Here is a 6,053-nt window from a genome sequence, read left to right as displayed (position 1 = left end):
TACCCTGGGAGGGTGGGAGGGCGGTAACAAAATCTAGAGCGATATGGGACCAGGGTCTCGAAGGGATCGGCAGCGGTTGAAGGAGCCCATCAGGGGGTCTGTTAGAAGTCTTACCAGTGGCACAAACTGAGCAAGCCAAAACAAAACTGTGAACGTCACGAGCCATGAGTGGCCACCAAAATCGTTGCTTGACCAAATGTGTGGTGCGATTGACTCCTGGATGGCAAGCCACATTGGAACAATGTCCCCACTGAATGACCTCGGACCGTAATCCCTCGGGCACAAATAAACGGTTCGGTGGGCAACCGACCGGGGGCGTTACCCCTTGTAAGGCTGTTTTGACCTTCGATTCGACCTCCCATGTGAGTGTGGAGACAATTAACGTCTCAGAAAAAATGTACTCGGGAGTAGACGGGCGATCGGAACGGTCAAAAATACGTGACAAAGAATCGGGTTTGATGTTCTTGGAACCCGGGCGGTACGAGAGAGTAAAATCAAAACGTCCGAAAAAAAGTGCCCACCGAGCCTGCCTAGAGTTCAGTCTTTTAGCAGTTCTAATGTATTCTAAGTTCTTATGATCGGTCCATACGATAAAAGGTACCCCCGACCCCTCTAACCAGTGGCGCCATTCTTCCAATGCTAACTTAACTGCCAACAAGTCTCGGTTACCAATATCATAGTTAGTTTCGGCAGGCGACAGACGGTGGGAAAAAAACGCGCAGGGATGCATCCTGTCGTCTGTCGGTGAGCGCTGGGATAGCACTGCACCTACCCCCACCTCTGACGCATCGACCTCCACCACGAACTGACGTGACGGATCAGGGGTGACAAGGATGGGAGCCGAAACAAAGCGGCTTTTCAGTTTGGCAAACGCAGCCTCGGCTGCGTCTGACCACCTGAACGTAGTTCTGGGGGAGGTCAAGGCGGTCAGAGGAGAGGCTAGTTGGCTGAAGTTGCGAATAAAACGCTGGTAGAAATTGGCGAACCCCAGAAACCTCTGTAGGGCCTTACGGGAATCTGGACTTGGCCAATCCACCACAGCCTTAACCTTCTCAGGATCCATGCGCATACCCTCAGACGACACAATGTACCCTAGGAAAGGAATAGACTGTGCATGAAAATCGCATTTCTCCGCCTTGACAAAAAGCCCATTCTCTAGCAGCCTCTGAAGCACTCGCCTAACGTGCTGCACATGTTCCTGGAGAGAAGAGGAAAATATCAATATGTCATCCAGGTAAACATATATGAACCGGTCGACCATATCTCGCAGCACGTCGTTGACGAGTGCCTGAAAGACCCCTGGGGAGTTGGACAAACCGAAGGGCATGACCAAATATTCAAAGTGCCCCCTGGGGGTGTTAAAGTCTTCCATTCATCTCCCCTCCTGATGTGAACCAAATGATAAGCATTTCTTAAATCCAATTTTGTGAAGACCGACGCTCCCTGCAATCTCTCGAAGGCTGAAGATATTAACGGCAAAGGATAAGTATTCTTTACCGTAATATTATTCAGCCCCCGGTAGTCAATACAAGGTCGCAGAGAACCGTCCTTCTTCCCCACAAAAAAGAACCCCGCCCCCGCTGGAGAAGAGGAGGGTCGAATGAACCCCGCTGCTAGAGAATCAGAAATGTATTTCTCCATAGCCTCTCTCTCGGGAACTGAGAGTGAATATAATTTGCCCTTGGGCGGAGACGTACCTGGCAGTAACTCTATAGCACAGTCATAGGGACGATGAGGAGGAAGAGAAGCAGCCCGAGACTTACTGAACACCTCCTTCAGGTCTAAATACTCCGTGGGCACGTTACACAAATCCACTGCCTTCTCCTGAAACACAGAAACAGCGACAGACGGACAAGCAGACACAAGACATGACTCATGACACTTATTGCTCCACTCTGATACCGACTTCTGCTGCCAGTCAATCCTGGGGTTGTGTTTAGTGAGCCAGGGGTGTCCTAATACAATGGGTGCAAGGGGGGAGTCCAGAATGTAAAAGGATATGATCTCACTGTGGTTGCCAGACACAGTGAGTGTGATGGGTTCGGTGGTAAATGAAATGGTGGGTAGGGTTTGGCCATTGAGAGCGTGGACTGCAATAGTGTGGGTGAGGGGTAGAAGTGGAGCTTGAATCTTGTGTGCAAATGTGTAGTCCATGAAATTACCTTCGGCCCCTGAGTCAAGAAGTGCTGAACAGTCGTGTGAGTGGTCTGACCATCTTAGTCTTACCGGGAGGAGTGTGGAGGTCGATCTGGATGAGGTCTTCGTAGCGGAAATCCCACCCGACAGTAGCCTCAAACTTACTGCCGGGCTGGCCCTTTTACCAGACAGCTGTAGGCGAAGTGCCCCGCCGCCCCACAGTACATACATAATCCCTGGGATCTCCGCCTCTCCTTCTCCTCCCGAGAAAGCCGAGCTCGTCCGACCTGCATGGGCTCATGATCGTAGACGGGGCTGACCGCGTCCCCGCCGCTGGCTCAAAGTGTGGATGTCTCCCCAGGGGGGAGCCGAATGGGTAACCTCCGCCGTTCGGCTCGGGAGAGTCGAGAGTCTACCCGCAGTGCCAGGTCGATGAGCCCGTTGAGGGTGGCGGGTAGGTCCAGGGCGTAGATCTCACTTTGGACGCGATCAGCCAGCCCATGCAGGAACATATCCCACTGCGCCTCCTCGTTCCACTGGCACTCTGCCGCCAGGGTGCGGAATTCGATGGAGTAATCCGAGACGGATCTCTCCCCCTGTCTGAGATCCGCCAGCACCCGCGCGGTCGAACACCCTCTTCATCTCGGCGGAGAGTGTCTGGAACGAGGCACAGCATGGATCCTGGTTCTCCCACACCGCCGTTCCCCAGAGTGCTGCTCTCCCAGTCAACAGGGTGAGCACGAACGCCACCTTGCTCTCCTCACTAGCGAAAGTTCGTGGCTGCAACGAAAAATGCATAGAGCACCTAGTGAGGAAAGCTCGGCAAAAATTCGGCTCACCGCTGTAGAGCTCCGGAGTAGGAAGGCGGGGCTCTGACTGGGAGACAGCGTTGGATGGTACGAGGGGAGTGGCCGGCGTGGGTGGCGTGGGCGGCGTGGGCGGCGCAGCGGGAAGTTGCAGCTGTTGAACTTGGGTGAGCTCGGACACCTGCACCACAAGAGCAATAGCCTGCCCCGACTCATTCATGCTCTTATCCTGGGCGTCCATCCGAGAAACGCTAGCCCGAATAAACTCCTCCAACAAAGAAGGAGTGGCACTTGCTGCTTCCATGTGGGTCAGATCGTTCTGTAACGCGTGAAAAGGATGAGGAAGCAAAAATGCAAGTTAAACCAGGTTTATTGAGAAAGATGAAATGGGCAAGAACACAGTCACAGATAATGTCTCTCGGATGGGTGGTGCAGGGACAAGATGGTCAGCGTGGAGTGCAGAGAAGAGTGATGATCCAGCGGTGAGTAATAATCCAAGGGAAGAATCCACGAAGAGACGAAATCACGATCAACATCCAAGACGACGAAACACACTGAAGACATGCACTCACGGACATCAAACAATGATCTGACAAACGGGAGAGATTGCAGTGAGGTTTTATAGAAGAGATAATAGACAACAGCTGGTGCGGAGTAACGAGATCAGCAGACGCGCTGATGAGCGGTGACGTAATACACAACAACACACACACGCGTCAAAACACGAGACATGAAGAACACAGTGGATTCATAAACCGTGACAGTGTTACAATGTTCCCCATCAGTGTGACTGAAATTTAAAAATGGTTGGTGTCTTCTGTAATCTTCTTGCCAAGCATTAATAAACTATCTAAACTGATAAATAACAGATTGGAGATTAAAATAATAGCAGATTTGTCTCATTTAAAGGAATATTAAAAACTGAGATGAAAATGGTAAAATAAACTATGGTAAAATAAATATTTAGCGATATCTTCAAAATGGTTTTCAATCTTGGCACACTTTTTTTCTGTATAGTGTTGCTTTTGCAACTAGTAAATACCATAAATTTGGTTATGCAAGCATGTGTGACAATATTTAAACCATGTGTGTTACAACTAACTCTGCGTTAGTTTGTGCCCTGCGCTGCCCTAATCCACAACAGGCAATGGTCAGGGCAGCAAACAATCATGAAACAAGAAAACAGTTCAGGGTCAAAAACACAGATAGGGCAAAACTAGGAAACTAGGAAACAAGGAAAACATGACAAGAAGCAGGGAACCTAGGATGGCTAAGAATAAACACTTTAATAAACACAAACAATACTCAGCATTATGCATGTGCAAGAGTGCAGCTTAAATATCCTTCCTGACAGAAAGTAGCAACTACTGTTCAGTAGCCTTGATTTCTCACACAAACAAAATCCTCTGAAACATTATTCAGCAGTGCCAACATTCAATCATAGAATGAAAAGACATCAACCTCAAAACAAATGCAGGCTATAGTCCAGGCAGTTGTGTTCCTTTTTAACCTATGGATGTGAAAGCTGGACTATGAACAACTGATTGAAAGACAATTGATGCTTTTGAGTTGCAATGTTGGAGAAGGCTCTTAAGGATACCATGGACAGCAAGGGTTACCAACAGAGAGGTTTTGGAGAGCATCAAACCAGAAATGTCAATTGAGGGGAAAAAAAACAAAACTGGCTTATCACTTTGGCCATGTGATGTGAATATCTTCACTAGAAAATGCAATGATGCCTGGCAGAGTTAGTGGAACAAGACAAAGAGGCCGATGAAGCTCATAGTGAGAAATGGCACATCACTAAAATCACTAAGAGCCGGACACTACTGAATGGCTAATCATCATCATACTTTATGTCTAAATTTTCTAGCAGAAATACTGAAAAGTGTGTTGGACATATTGCCTTTAACTCAAAAAGGTTGGGAACCACTTACCATTGTTTGAAGTAATGGACTTACGAGTGAGTTATATACGGACTTACGAGTACTTATATCCGATTTACATCTAATGCCTTAGATCACACAATCACACTTTTGTACACCTATTATACCTGCTTAATGTGTATATACATATTCACATTTTTTAAACAACTAAAATTAAAGGAAATTAAATCCATGCATCGATGTGCCCATGGTCACCATCCACTTTAACATTTTTTTTTTTTGGATGGATGAATGGATGAAACATCTCTTTAACTTCACCCTCTAACTTTACCTATATGACACAAGGATATACCAAAACACAGATCTGATCACAGTGCTTGTTTGTCCCTCACCAAATGCTGTTGTTATGGTCATATCTACAGTGAATGAGCAGCTAATTAGAGATGCTCTGGGACATTTGTAATAACCCTTTGTGAATCACGCCACCAATGACCAAATCGTAATTGAATTACTGCAGTGAAGAGGCCAGTGCAGTTTGATTACTGCTATTCTTATGGCATCAATCATAATTCTGGGTCTGTGTTTTTCAGCATTTTACTTTTGCATGTTACTCTTCACCTCACTTTGCTTTATGACAATGCACTACACTTTCAGTTTTCTAAAGTTAATCTGTTTTTATGTATTAACAATTGTTTGATTTTGTTATTATTGATATGGAGATCTTAAAGGTAATGTTCCATACTGAAAATCAAACATGCCTATTTTCAGGTGGACAAGAAAGAATAATACACTGCCCCATTATGAATTAGAGCCATGTGGGTTCTGGAACATCCTGGGACTTAATTATCAGCTTGCTTCATTAGCAGATGTGTCTGATAAACATTTATTAGCTTGTCAGTTAGCTCCCAGAGGATTAATTATTATTTGACATTTGGATGGGTCCCCTAAAAACAAACTATTTTAGACATCATTAATGAAAATGCGACTGTTTCCTTCTGTGCCCCTCTGTGGATATAACACCACAAGTGTCTAATTAAGATGTAATTATCATCTGCTTCAACAAAATACTAATGTGGACAGTAATAATCGCACCAGGGTGATGTAACAGTAGTCCTGAAGGTGCACCAGTTACTGTGCATCAACAAACATTGTTTGCAACATGACCCTTAGAAAGGCAAACATCTTTAAGTCTGTGGGGAAATCAGCTGTCAGGCCACCTTAACTA

Source organism: Labeo rohita, chromosome 21, assembly GCF_022985175.1.
Source record: "Labeo rohita strain BAU-BD-2019 chromosome 21, IGBB_LRoh.1.0, whole genome shotgun sequence".
NCBI classification, from domain to species: Eukaryota; Metazoa; Chordata; class Actinopteri; order Cypriniformes; family Cyprinidae; genus Labeo; species Labeo rohita.
This window is presented reverse-complemented; position numbering follows the sequence as displayed.